The following is a 15486-nucleotide window of genomic DNA, read 5'->3' on the forward strand; positions in this document are numbered from 1 at the left end:
AGTAACTGCAGCACTTAAAAAGTGTCAAATTAGAAATTTACAACTTTTAAGCATAGGCGAATATAGAGCATTAATTATATGTGGACCAGAATTGTAAAAAAAAAAAATTTAAGTACAATAAAATTTCAGAAGTTCCATCATTAAAATTCTTATTGTAAAAATAAATTAAAATTTGTATTTTCTGCATCATAAGTGTACTTTAGTAGTGGTAAATTTAACAATGAAGAAGAAATTATTTACTGGGCATATACCCTGAGAAAACCATAATTCAAAAAGAGTCGTGTACCACAATGTTCATTGCAGCTCTATTTACAATAGTCAGGACATGGAAGCAACCTAAGTGTCCATCAACAGATGAATGGATAAAGAAGATGTGGCACATATATACAATGGAATATTACTCAGCCATAAAAAGAAACGAAATTGAGTTATTTGTCGTGAGGTGGATGGACCTAGAGTCTGTCATAAAGAGTGAAGTAAGTCAGAAAGACAAAAACAAATACCGTGTGTTAACACATATATATGGAATCTAAAAAAAAAATGGTTATGAAAAACCTAGGGGCAGGACAGGAATAAAGATGCAGACATAGAGAATGGACTTGAGGACACAGGGAGGGGGAAGGGTAAGCTGGGACGAAGTGAGAGAGTGGCATGGACTTATACATACTAACAAATGTATAATAGATAGCTAGTGGGAAGCAGCCGCATAACACAGGGAGATCAGCTCGGTGCTTTGTGACCACCTAGAGGGGTGGGATAGGGAGGGTGGGAGGGAGATGCAAGAGGGAGGAGATATGGGTATATATGTATATGTATATGTATAGCTGATTCACTTCGTTATAAAGCAGAAACTAACACACCATTGTAAAGCAATTATACTCCAAAAAAGATGTTAAAAAAAAAAGAAGAAATTATTTAAAGAGAAAAGCAGGAACAAAATTATCTCCTCACGTGCACCATTGCTTAGTTAATGCTTCTGCTCAGAAACATACTTCAGTTGTTCAATTTGGTGTTACTGATTTTTCATTCTTAATGCTGTGCCACCCTTTGATTCCTCAAAAATGAATCCTGAGCTTTGAATGTTTGTGAGGCTACGAGGAGGGATCTAAAGAAAAGCAAAAGAAGGGAGTTTAAATGATGGAAGAAAGAAAATTTTAGTCTCTGCTTTCTTCAAAGACTGGTGTTCCCCTCTCTGAAGTGAGTAAACAATACTACTTGCATTTTCCTAACTTAAAAAAGAAAACGGGGGTGGGGTTTCTTATCCATGTGTTTTATAAAACTACATCACAATCCATGTGCTGAGTCATCTAAATGTAGTTACCGGATCATTTCTTCTTCCACCCAAATCAGTTATGACCAGATATTGATGACAGCCCAACCCATTTAAAGCTGGGTGCTCAGTTAACATAAATCTGCAATAATGCCCTTTCAGTAGAGTATTAGGCTACAAGGCGGAATTTCCTAACAATTTCCTTTCACCTTGAAATGCAAAATTGGGCCATTTTGGGTCTCAAATTCTGACGTTTTTAAACCAAAAGATATCAAATCTATGGTCTCATTTACAAGAGAAAGTGTGACTTTTCTCCCTCAGTCTCATCAGAAACAGCCCCAGCTAACTGACTTCACATTTCCTTAGTGAAATCACCTGTGTTTCAAGGCCCACTTATCAGATGATCTCCTCTGATTGAAAGGATACTTTTACAGGGTGTTTAGCTATATCTTAGAATGTCCTGAGTGGGACAGTTAAATTAAAATCACCTTTCTGGACTGAAACACAGTGAGTATGAAAGTGGGTCCCCAATTATGGGCACAAGTCTCTCTCTCCTCCCTCACTCTAACTCTTCTGCTCCTTCTCGTCAATAATTTATTAAATCGTTTCAGCAGATCTAAAGGAATGAAGTCTACCAACAAATGAGATGCATAAGTGACCATGAAACTTGTTACTATCGTAAGTGGAAGAAGTTTTCAGGGTGGCAAAACTTTCACCACCCTTTCAGTGGTGACTGGAGCATTCCTTTTAAAGAGTTACCATCAGTCAGTCTGAATTGGGGAGGGCTTGAGAACTTTATCATTTGGCTTGAGGGCTGTCTGTCCAAGGATAGTCATCTCTGGCCTTCAAATAGCAGCCAGATAAGAGCTGTAATTTAACCTATTCGTGCCTTACTGTCTAGCAGCCACCTTTTCAACTCTGGGGGTGGTTCTACAAAGAACACAGAGAGCATCTCTGTGTAATTAAAGTTCCAGCTGCATGGATCTGCTCACTAGAAACTCAGAGTCCCGGGGACCTGTGTCTCAGAGGCTTCGCCTGTCCCCTCCCACATTCTCTTTTGTTTCCTCCTTTTTCCCGCCCTTTCTGGCTTTATAATTCATCTCTGAAACTGTGGCAGAAAAACTGCAAAGAAACTAATAGTCTCACTTCCTAACTAAATTGGGTGCTCCTTGGAGGCATGTCCTGTTTATCTTAACACAGAGCCTTAATAAATGTCGGGGGAATGAATGCAAGTTCCCTTTGCTCATGACGATGCTGGCAAAAACAATCCTTGCATGCGAATGAATCATGCACCTTACAACCTGCAACCCTATCTCAGATTGTACTTAACCCACTCAAGGAGGGTAGATTTTATTCTTCAAGAAGATACCACAATAATATTTATCCATATTTGTACCAAACAATGAACATAAATATTAATTCCCGGGTAGGTATCACTCTTAACAAGTCAATCGCATACTGAAAGGGCAGGCTACTAGCGCTTAGCTTTTTGGCAGAGGGATAGTTAAGATCTCTGGCTGTGGAGGGAACACTCTGCAGGTTCAGATCCTCGCTTTCAACCTTTGTTGACAGTGTGGACGTAGGCCGAGTTTCTTGACCTTTACAGCAGGGCCCAGGATACTACTCATGGAGTTGTTGGCTGAATTTATGAGTAGCACCTATAATGTGCTCAAAGAGGTTTGTCCTTAGTAAGGCTCAAGAAACCTTAGTCATCAGCCAGCTGATCATAGTACTACTCTTTCAAGCAGAGATACAAATTATGGGGGTTCAGAAAGGGCAACCTCACTTTGTTTCCATCACGGGAAAGGGACATGAAAATAACATCAAGAGATTGATTCATACCTGATTACTAGTTCCCTATGTGCCTGATTTGTCTAAGTAAAAATAATATATTGACAAAGGGCATGGCTGTTTCTACAAACAACCTTGCGAGGACAGATAAGAGATTTTTTGTCTCTTTTTCCTAAAAAGACACAGTCTTGTACTAGTAGCTTAGTCAAAGGCATTTCTATGATAGGAGAACAAAGTCATGCTCACAGCCCATAATGATAGCAGCAACTCTACTGTCCTACTGGTTAACATACTGATACTGTTTCAAGGGTTCATAACGTATATTCATTCGTGTGATCACCATCTGCCAAAGATACAGGAGAGAGAGAATCAAAGTGAAACAGAGAAGGTTAAGAAGTTTTACTTTGGCAATACAATGAATTAGCGGCAACAGTGAGACTGGAACCTAGGTACCTTGACTCTAAACACCCAGCTCTTTTTAGTTTACCACGAAATACTCCCTTATGAACTACAGTTAATTTCTAAAAATCTGAGTACATGCAGTAAACATTTTGTCATACCATGTAGTGGTGGTTCTCAGCAAGAAAGCCTAGACAAGCAACATCTACTTTACCTGAGAACTTGGTAGCTGTGTAAATTCTTGGGGCCACCCTAGACCTTCTGAATCAGAAGCTCTGGGGGTGGGGCCCACAGTCTATTTTACCAAGGCCTCTGTGTGATTCCCATGCACACCAAAGTTTGAGAGCCACTCCCCTAGAACAAGGAGGCTAGTAATAACTAAATTATCTCATTTAGTCTTTATAATAGCTCCAAGATATGTAATATCATCATCACAATCTTAGATAGAGGAAACCAAGGCTCTAAAAGAAGAGTCAATCTTTCTAACATCATGTGATCAATAAGAGAAAACTGAAGCTCACACCTATGTCTGCCTGACTCCAGAAGTCCAGCTCCTATACCCACTGCCTCATTGCCGCTCAACAAGTGTAATTGTCAGAAAGAATTTTACTAGAAAGTATTCAAATCTGTTTATCTATAATTTCTATCCAAACAAGGCTATTCTTTTTCTTCACAAAAGACCTTCCCATTTAAAATGATGGCTATCATGTCCCCCTACCCCCATCATATAACTTAGGGGATGAAGTATTAAAATAATCAGTTTGACAGTGGAGATCTGAGCTTTTCTACAAAATGATCATACAAATACCCAACTCCAGTGGGATCCAGGCTCATATAGCCTAAGTCACTTTTTATACTACTCCAAATTTGGAATTGAAGAACACTTTTTTTTTTTTTTTTTTGCAGTACGCGGGCCTCTCACTGTTGTGGCCTCTCCCGTTGCAGAGCACAGGCTCCAGACACGCAGGCTCAGCGGCCATGGCTCACGGGCCCAGCCGCTCCACGGCATGTGGGATCTTCCCGGACCGGGGCACGAACCCGTGTCCCCTGCATCGGCAGGCGCACTCTCAACCACTGTGCCACCAGGGAAGTCCTGAAGAACACTTTTGATCGCTGAGTTCCTCAAACGGTTGGCACTTATTTTCTAAGGGAATAAAAATGTAATTGACTTCCATTTCCATAACTAGAACTAGCTCAAGGATGAAAAGAGAGTTGTTTATAGTCAGGTAAAGACTTAAAATAATGGTGAAGGCCTGAGTTAGCAGAGGAAGCCCCCAGTGGAAGTCTTGAAATACTTTTCAGAGAACAGCAGGTGCTCTGTGGCTATGTCCTGGAATCTGTTGATGCTAATCTCAGGACAGGGCCTGTGCTTAAGAGGTTGCATATTTCATTTAATGTTGCTTCTCACTCCATCAGTCTTACCTTGGGGTCATTAAGTTTTCAGGGAGCCATGGGAACAGAACTGATGATAAACTTAAAGGACAGCAATTTGGTATTAAGATGATGTCAAAGGGCAAAAGGGTAGTAATTTTCAAGACTAGAATTGGGAACACTTAAGGGGCCTTTTTGTCCTTAGCTCGGGCATCTGCAAAGTGACCTCGCTACCAAGAACTGATTCAGAAGGGTCAGAATAATAGTATGTGCCCTTTCCCACCTCCCTATCCTTGCTTTACCCAACGAAAGTTGGGTGGGGAAAGAATGAGACAGAAGAAGGAATCCACCACAGCTCTGAGAAAGAAAATCTATACAATGTCCTTAACCGCATGCTGTCCGTCCCCTTTGATAAATAATCATGCATTATTATATTTTGTTTACAAATCTTTGTGAAATGGAAATTAACTGCGGATATGTGCTATCTTTGAAATTGTTTTTAAGTCAAAGCATATGAATTACTTCCTTTAAACCTAATGGTCATATGAGTATCAAACAGTAGCTATGCCATGTACTGGAGATGTGTTACCCTACATTTGTCTATTCTGTGGTATGTGCACAAAAGTGTAATTTTATCATTAGCACATTGGTTTGTCGCTAAGAGGTAAAATAGGTAGAGAGCTTGGGACAAAGAGAATAAGGTGGATCTGCGAAAAGCATAGGATGTTTGTGAGGACAGTGTTAGCATGTAAAGGGAGAGGCACTTGGCTACCATGTGGATTTAGAGTAGATGCCTCCTTTAATATAATTTAAGGTTAAGGTCCTGCTGAGAAAGAATCCTGATCAATTGCGCTTTGCTAGTCCTCAGTCAGTAAGAGCCACCCAGGGAAACTGGGTCCCTCCTCGCAGTGTGGCCATGGGTGGGTTTTCCTAAAAGCCACCTTGGCTAAAGGCCACCAAACTCTGCTCCCTTTCCTAGACCTCTAATACTGACATCTCGTATTAAAACTTTGTACCACGGAGGTGTATAATTCATAATTCAACCCAATCAAAAGGCAAAGTGTTATTGCATGGAAGCACTAAGAAAATGCAACACATTCTTACTGTACATTAAGAATGTACGTTTACATTGGCATTAATCAGAATGTTTACCCAATAACAAAGGCACTGGATAATCAATAAACATCCAGAAACTATCACTTTAAAGGTTAGACTGCTAAATGATTCAAAACACAGGCATTTCAAAATGATTTCTCTCATCAAAACTCTTTCCTTTTTATCCTGTGGACATAATGACTGAAGTGAAATGGTATTTCTTAAAAAACACAATTCTTCCACTTATGGAGAAAAAGGACATTGGAGTATCATGCTTCCTCAACGGACTGAAGAAAACAATGAAAAAACCAACAAGTTCCAATGATTATACAACTTGAACTATAGGTTAGATAAACTATGTTTTGTTTCCAAAATAAAATGGAAAACAATGGATTAGGAAAAACATTTGCTTAATTACATATAGATGAGTAATTACACACACACACACACACACACACACACACACTCACATCCCACATATTTTAAGGAATTACTCAGTTAAAAAAAAATTAAGACCTCAATGTGTAAAAAGCACATAGGCAGAAAATCTACATGAGAAAAAACAAGAATGGGTTACAAAAATTGGCGAGTGATTGATTTAGTCATTTGTTCTTTCCAGATCCTTTGGAAAGATCTTCTCTACCTGTGAAGGCATCACCTAAATTCATGTAAAAACCTGGCATGGGTATCTGAAGAATTTATTTCAGACTACTTGCTCTCTCACAGTTTGACCCACTAACTCTTGCTTCTATCATCCCAGTTTCTTCATTACATCTACTCTAAGGTACCTGTTCAGCATTACACGCTTTGATGTCCCATCTTGGACACACTACCCAAGTGGGACCTGGCATGCCCTCCTTCAGATTCACATTCAGCCTCTGCCCTTGTATTGGGATGGTGCGGGAGGGACCTTCTTGGCTGTTGACCTCCTGCCTTGCCCCAGAGGAAATCATCAACAGTCAGAGGGACAGAAATCATGCATCCATAATCAAAGGAATCCAGATTCGCACCCAGGGGACAGTGTTTTATTTAAGAATTTGCCAAACTTTTCATTTAATCACCAATCATCTCAGGTCTGGATGCAATTGAAACACCCAGGGATTGGTGGTCAGCAACACTTATATCGTGGTGTATCCTGTGCAGCTGTTTTAAAAACGGGATGACAACACAGATTGAGAGTCATAATGATGTTCATATTCTGCGAGCCTATGAGTCCACTACTGGAGCTTATCCTATGTAAATCATTCAAAAGAAGAAAAATGTCCTACATGCCATCATGCGCTTCGCACAGTTATTTAAAATAGTAAGAAAAGGAAAAATCTGGAAATCCAACGATAGGGAACAATTAGGCTAATTACGGTAACTCAACTTGATGGGATATTACTTAGTCATCAAAAATGATCATTATACAGTGATCATTCACTGTAACAAGAAAAATGTCTCTCCTAAAGACTATGCACAAAAACTAAATAAGAATTCTAAGTTCAACATGATTACAACTACATAATGTGTGTATATGTACACAGTGTACATGCTACAGATCCTCATTAATCATAAATTCTGTATTTGCAGATTCGCCTACTCCCTAATATGTATTTGTAATCAATACTCACAGTGCTTTCCTAGTTATTCACAGCCATGTGCAGGGTAGTGAAAATTTGGGGTCATCTTCACATTCCCAGTTAAGCTGGAACAAGGCAACACTCTGCCTTCTTGTTTTAGCTCTGACACTGTAAATAAGCACCTTTTTCATGGTCTATTTAGTGCCATGTTTTTTGCATTTGTATGTTTTTTGCTGGTGAATTCACTGTTTAAAATGGTCTGCAAGGGTAATGCTGAAGGGCTGTCTAGTATTCCTAAGGGCAAGAAGGACATGATGTACCTTACAGAAAAAAATATGTGTGCAGGATAAGCTGCATTCAAGCATAGTTATACAGTTGGCCCTGAGTTCAGTGTTAATGGATCAAAAATATATATTAAAGAAAGTGTCTTAAAACAGAAACACACATAAAACAAGGCTATGTATTGATCAGCTGACAAAAATATCACGACCAGAGGCTCACAAAAACCTAACCGTGTATTTCCCCTAGGAGCAATGGTTCAGTATTTACTAACTCAGTGTGTGCAGAACACAACTACCGCTAAGAAGAAGAACTGACTATATATACATACCTAGACATATATACATATATACCTAGACGTAGATACATATATATACACACATATACACACACAATATAAGAGATTAGTGTGTACAAATACACATATATGTAATTATGTGAGTTTAAGAATGGTTTAGCTTTTCTCTTAAAATTTTAAAAATGTTTTTATAGCATGGCTTTTACCATGAAAACATTTAAAATGGACAAAAGCCAAAGAACCCCTGTTGACTAATAACAGAGCTCTCTAGTCATATGTATAGGTCTCTTAGAATCAGTGCCTTACAACCTCCATCAAACAAAGCAGGTTGGCCAGCATGTGTCCTTCATGCTGCTTTCCTGGACACGTCACCTGATCTTGCAATGTTTAAGTTGGCTCTACTAAGAGGTAAGAATAATATCGGGCCTAGTATGAATGTATACATTAAAATCTTGCAGTAAGTTTCCCAGGGAGATATTCTGATTATCTTAGGCCTCTATCAATGTCTTCAGAGTATCTATTCTAAATTGTTCCTTGGTAACAATTGACTGAGTTTTCTCTTCCAAAATTCATAAGTTGAAACCCTAACCCCAGATGAGATGGTATTAAGAGGTGGGACCTTTGGGAGGTAGCTAGAATTAGATGCAGCCATTAGGCCCTCATGATGGGATTAATGCCCTTATAATAAGAGGAGGCAACAAGGAACCTCTCTTTCTCTCTCTTTTTCTTTTGCTTCCTCTCTGTGTTCACATGCCAAGGAAGGCCATGTGAGGACATAACCAGGAAGAAGGCCCACACCAACAAGCTGACCATGCTGGCACCCTGACCTTCAGACTGTGAGAAATAAATTTCTGTTTTTTAAGCCATCTGGTCTATGGCATTTTGTTACGGCATCCCGAGCTGACTCATGCACTTGGGTTCAGAGGACAGAGCATTGGGTGTGGAATCATCACAGGCTGGCTACATCCTTTTACCAAAAGTCACAGCTCCTGTCAGATGGCCCTCTCCAGGTGCTACCCTTCTTGGATTCACTCCTTCCCCTGTCACTTCAGACCAACAGGCGATGGGGTCCAACACTATCCCTGTGGTTTCCCTAAAACCTACGTACATTTTTGTAAATAGTCCTTTAATTCAAATATGCTTCTATTACTCAGTGTGGCACTTTTTTCCTACCAAAACTCCGACAGGATCCAACAAAACATGGGAATTGCTAAAAAGATTATTTTTATAAAAACATAATTCCAAACATTATCTCTCTGATAAAGAGACTGAGACCCAAGAACTCCTAATTAACTGGTAACAATGTCACATCCTCAAATGGGGTCACCATGGGACAGTGGCTGTTGCATGGCCTATACCGCTTGGCTTGTGATGACAATGCCAATGTGATGGTAAGAAACGAAACCTTCTCTGATCTGCCTAGAGCAAAACTTATTCATATTACATTTTTCTTCCCATAGTCTATGAGCCAGATTGTCCATAATCTCTGGTTCCATTTTTATTTTTGCCATGTCTTTTCCCGCATCTTGGTTCCATTCACTGAAAAGTCTCCATTGTTCTAGGGGTCAGGAAACACAGGCAGGGTGGGTGCTTGTTGTGAACTGATTGCCTAGCAACCCATCTTTCTTATTCCAAGGACGGAGGCTATTTGCATTTTGGGAAAGAAGGAAAAATGCTCCCCTTCTCATGGGTCCTGGGGTAAGAATGTCTTGCTGACCACTCCTCACAGGAACCTTCCTTCCTCTGAGAACTCCCCCTGGGTGGCCTGTCTCTGCCTGCTGCCACTGTGTGTACTCCCCTGGGGGTGGGTGCCGCCTTCCAAGGTGCACCCAGGGCTGCCGAGGGCAACGAGTGCCTTCTGGCAGCGCCAAGCTGCAGCCCCAGGCAGGCAGCACCAGGACAGGGCTCAGAACATCCTGATCTCATTCAAGTGGACGTTGCTTTCCCACACTACTCTTTCCTTTTGTAGCTTTCTTTCCTGGAAACCTGCCACACCAAGGGGATGTCCAGGCCTGCTGCTCTTAACCTCCAAACTGCCGTTGAGTTCCTTGAACTTGCTTAGGGAAAGCTGAAGCCAACAGGGACAGGGAAAGAGGAGGAGCTCTAACCCTCACTCGGAAGCACTTAGCCGACCTACAGGAGGTGGGAACCAAGAGAAGAAAAAAGATTGTTCTTCCCATCATTTGAGAAACTGAACTGGGTTTATATATGGAAAAATCAGTACTCCAAACCAGAGACCTCCTGCCAAAAACATCTCATTCTCTGTCCTGCTCAGTCTCCATGCTGAAGAAATAAAGGACGGTCCTCTTATAAGTGGTGTGTGAAGAGTGATGAGATTGGAGCCCTCCTTCTTTTATGCCTTAAAGAGGTAAAGAAAACTCTTGGGCTACGTGGCTTCAAGTTGGGCAAGGCCTTTAATCTTCTGAAGCTCTGAATTGCCATCTATAAAACTGAGATCTTTAAGAATTACACTGACAACTGTTGACAATGTTTAATTTTTTTGAACAGAGCCAAGTAGCACAAGGCATGTACCCTGGGGTGTACTATTTAATGAAAACCATCTCATGACTGTGTTTACGTTGGTTCCTCTGCCTCTCTAAGATCTTCGTCTTGAGGAGAGGCCCTGGTTTTCCACAGATGATGTTGATCTACAACATGATAGCAGATACAGCTGCCTTAAGATGTTATCAGGTTTTATAGAACTTTGCATTCCTCTGCCATTTTATGTATTGCCTTGTACACATACAATCCAAGACAAAGAAACCTGCATAAAGCTAATAAATAAACAAACTTCTTTAACTGCTATAGGGATACTCCTCCAAGGGAGAAAAGGTAGAAGGAGATAATACCACCTAATCCTCTTATCTGTTAGGCCAGGAGATAAATGCATCCCCAGGAAAATTCTGAAAGATTCATGGAAGTTGGGGTATGAGAAGAGAACAAAGAAACACATTCAAAAAAATATCACTAACCAAAATTTTACTTCCTGTGGAAGGACATAAGTGTGGCTCTGTTTTTGTTATTTTTGCCAGATTTGTAAATTCTCTAAAAATTGATCTTAAGTCTTGTCTGGGCAGAAAATATTTAATTCAGTGGAATTGGGAATCGAGCTTAGAATTTTAAGGCTAGAAGGACTATAGACGTCATCTGACCCAAGCACTGCCCTCATTTCACAATTGAGGCCCATACACTGAAGCCCAAGGAGGTTTGGGTTTGCCCAGATGACAGGCAAATCATATGGGTGGTACTTAATGCACAGAAATCATTACTTATGACACTTTGGGTTCATGTAACCATAGGCAGCTGACTTTATTAATAATGGGAGTACTATGCTTGTTAGCAGGCCAACTTTGTTTGTCACTTGAAAGGGTTTTCAGGTATAGGCGTTTGGAAATGAAGAACCTAGAATGCTATGCAAGGGGCTGAAGTAGGCTGCCATATTTCTATTCATTTCTCATTCATTTCAGTGGGAGTATTTAAGGACACACTGGGTGTTCTACCACTGAATGGGCAAGAAGAGAATATGGTTATAGCCAAGTGTGTCCTTGGCTGAATGTTCTCTCTACTGCAAAGTTGGTGAGTTTTGCTGAGAATCTAGAGAATAGTGAAGCAGTCATCTGGTAAAAAGTTGAATCAAACATTCTCTGGGTTTCTCTGATCTACTTGCTATTTTCTCTCTTTCCTCTTTAACTGCTGCCACTTCATTATTCACAGCTTCAAAGCTGTGAACATTCTCCTCTCTGTGACATGGAGAAACTGTTGGGCACGGTCCTTAAACCATTTAAATAATTATGTCATAAGTATAATGAGATACTAAGCCTCAGACCTTTTAGAATAGTCCATGCACATATAATCAATGGCTTGAAAGCTCAGATGAAGTTTGGAGAGTTTGAAAGAAGTAAGGAGAGGGCTTACTGGAGAGTGTTGGGTGAATTGGAACCACAGTTGATTCTGGAAGCAGATTGTTTCATGAATTTCTCCCTGTACAGATATAGAAGAACTATATCTGGTCATATCCTTTTTGTTTGGGCTAAAATGATTTACGTAAATGGGAATATGGTAGCTGATTTTGATTGTCAGGATGAAAACCTTGAAATCTTTGAGTGATAAACGGCTTTAGAAGTTATCTACCTCACATACAATCTTAAAACAGAATCCACCAAGCTAAGTCAAATAAAAATGCATCATATCAGTCTGAATTTATTTATAAAATTTTACCTTGGTAACATTTATGTATTATAAATCAAACCACAAAAACACATTAAAGGTTTGCTGTTGCCCAGTGTACTAAAACTGTATGTGCAACCCATCTGAGCATGTTGGTTTCCATTAGTTTTTATTAATGGTTATAATGCACTTAGTAATAATAGTTATATTAATGGTTATAGTACACATAAGCAGATGACATTTAAATAAACTGTTTATAGAACTAATCGCTGAAACCCCTCCACAAAAATCCCTGTGTTCCACAGAACACAATTTACAAAACACTGAGCCCTTTCTACAGCATCATGGAAGATGGAAAGCCTAGGCTTGGACACTTCCCTCCGGTGACAAGAAACTCATCTCTTGTCAAGGCAACCCCTGTCACAGTTCTCCCTCACAGCCTCTTTACATGGTGCCAAATCTTCTTCCTGAAACTTTTACCCAGCAGTCCAAGTTCTGGCCTCTAGAACTACTGTCCTCATCTGCGGGGCAGAAGACAGCTACTGAGTCTACATCTAGGTCTTCCTCTCTCTCGTCCCAACGTTCCCCATTCCTTCAATCATCCCTCCTATGGCATGGTCCTAGACTTCTTGACCACCCTCCTCTGAGTGTCCTCTTGCTTGTTAGAGCAAGAAATATACACCCTAGCAATACAGATGGCTTAAAATTACATCAAACTCAGCATGTGCCACCTGAGTTCTTGTTGTCTGCCAGCCCATTCCAAAACCAGGACCGGGAATAGCACCACTGTCTGTCCAGCTATGCAGGTCAGAAATCTATTTCACATCCTTGACTTCCTGTGCTTTGTACTTTCCACACCCAATCCACCACTAAGTCCTGCAATTTTGCCTTCTAAATAGCTTATGAGCCTCTTCACTTGGCTTTGCCTCCACTGTCATCACCTGTGACCGCCATACCATCGTGTCTTTCCTGAACTTCTGTAAGAACCTCTTAGCCCATTTGCCTACAGCTGCTCTGGCTCTCCAGAGTTGCACCATCCCACATCTTACTTAAAATTCTTAGCAGCATCTCACTGTTTGATGACAATGGAAAATCCTTAGCATGGCTGACAACGCCCTATGTGATGTAATTCCTCTCTGCTTCTCCATCTGAATTTTGCACCCCCTGCTCTGGGCTTAGTACACTGGCGTTCTTTTGTTTCCTTCACTCTGCTCTGCTTCTTCTGCCACAGGGCCTTCCTACCTGTTGTTTTCTCTGCGTGGAGGGTACTTTTCTCCTCTTTCAGCCTAGTTAACCCAACCCGCAGGATGAAGCTCAAAGATTCCTACCTCAGTCTTCCCAAAGTTCCTATACCAGGTCAGATCCCTTGTTACAGATTCTTACAGCCCTCAGGACGTCTGCTTCATGACACTTATCACAGCTCTTATTTACATACGTTTATCTGACTAATGCCTGGCTCCCCAGCTGGATCATTAGCTCTACTAGGCTGAGATGTGTCGATTTTTGCTCACTTTTTTCCTCTTAGTGCACATAAGGTGCTCCGAAGTATTTGTTGAGTGAGTTAACTGTGCAATTCCTCTTTTGATATTCTCTGGTTCCATCAAGGAAATTGACCTTAAATCTAGAAAAAATGGCACAAATATTATCAAGAGCAATTTGAAACCCTAAGGAGATGAATAAATGGAGAGCTCAAAGTTTTTTTGTTTTGTTTTGTTTTTTATAAATTTATTTATTCTTTTTTTTTGGCTGTGTTGGATCTTCATTGCTGTGCATGGGCTTTCTCTAGTTGAGGCAAGCAGTGGCTACTCTTCACGCGGTGCACGGGTTGCTCATTGTCGTGGCTTCTCTTGTTTCAGAGCACGGGCTCTAGAGCGCAGGCTCAGTGGTTGTGGCGCACGGGCTTAGTCGCTGCGCAGCATGTGGGATCTTCCCGAGCCAGGGATTGAACCCATGTCCCCTGCATCGGCAGGTGGATTCTTAACCACTGTGCCACCAGGGAAGCCCCTCAAAGTTGTTTTTAAAAGAATGTGTGGATTCTTTGGATTGGATTGGCTTGGTTTGGATTGGATTCCATCTAATTTTCACTAACCTATCAAAAAGTTAGCATTTCCAATTCTTAACGTCGGCCACAAACCACAGTAGTACCAGCAGCATGTGTGAAGTTGTCACACATAGATCAGATATTTTCATATTACATTATTGTTGTTGCAGATATCTCAAAACATCATTTATGCTCATCACTTTGAAATTACAGTGGTTATTAGACCTGCCACCAGCTCTCATTATTGGATGTTTTAACAAAAACACTTGCATTATTATATCACATTTTAAACACGTTAATGTACTGCAATGTAACTGTGTTCCTTTTTAGCCCCGTGCACTTTTTTTTTTTTTGGTGGTACGCGGGCCTCTCACTGTTGTGGCCTCTCCCGTTGCGGAGCACAGGCTCCGGACACGCAGGCTCAGCGGCCATGGCTCACAGGCCCAGCCAATCCGCGGCACGTGGGATCCTCCCGGACCGGGACACGAATCCGCGTCCCCTGCGTCGGCAGGCGGACTCTCAACCACTGCGCCACCCGGGAAGCCCCCGTGTACTTTATTTTATGCATTTAAAGCCTTATTTGGGGAAGGAGTCCCTAGGCTTCATCAGATTGCTAAAGGGCAGAGGCTGTCCTACGTTGTCTAAGTCAAGTTTGCGCTGCAGTGTGTGTAGTTTAGGCCATGATGATTTCCCTTCTATGACATGTGTTTCATGCTCAAGCAAATAGTTATGACTCATGATGGCTGCCAAAGGTAAGCAAGTGATAGTTCTGAACCAACCACAAAGAGACAAAGGAAGTATATCACACAGAATATTAAAACGTGCTTCCTGTGGTAGCAGCTAAAGTTGTCTTTATGGATATAGTAGAAGAAATACAGAGTAAAAATCAACAGCCAGAAAGGATCAGGGAAGTCCTCTGACATTCTCAAAGACCTCATACACATCACTCTAGCCTGGGGGGGTTGCCCAACAGTGTATAAAGAGTGGCTGTAAAACACTTGTGGGATGTATGTCATAAATCCAGGAGGCAAGAATTGAAGGAAAGAGTAACGGCCAGTGTATGTGCCCCAAAGGCAGCACCCTGAGACTATTCCATAAAGATGTGAGACTATGCCCACATTCTTAGGAACCCATCCCAATTTCAGGGATGTTTATCTAAGAGAGCACTCCTCCAAACAAGGGAGGCGGAGCCCAACATATGCCACAGGATTCC

General features: G+C 41.1%; 1 protein-coding gene across 3 annotated transcripts in view; it reads right to left on the bottom strand.

Annotated features, from left to right (window-relative positions):
* The window catches only part of NTRK2 (neurotrophic receptor tyrosine kinase 2), a 388046-nt gene that overhangs the window by 39905 nt on the left and 332655 nt on the right, over nucleotides 1-15486 (bottom strand). The gene's annotated exons all lie outside the window — the stretch shown is intronic.

This window comes from Phocoena phocoena, chromosome 6 (genome assembly GCF_963924675.1).
Source record: "Phocoena phocoena chromosome 6, mPhoPho1.1, whole genome shotgun sequence".
Taxonomy (NCBI): domain Eukaryota; kingdom Metazoa; phylum Chordata; class Mammalia; order Artiodactyla; family Phocoenidae; genus Phocoena; species Phocoena phocoena.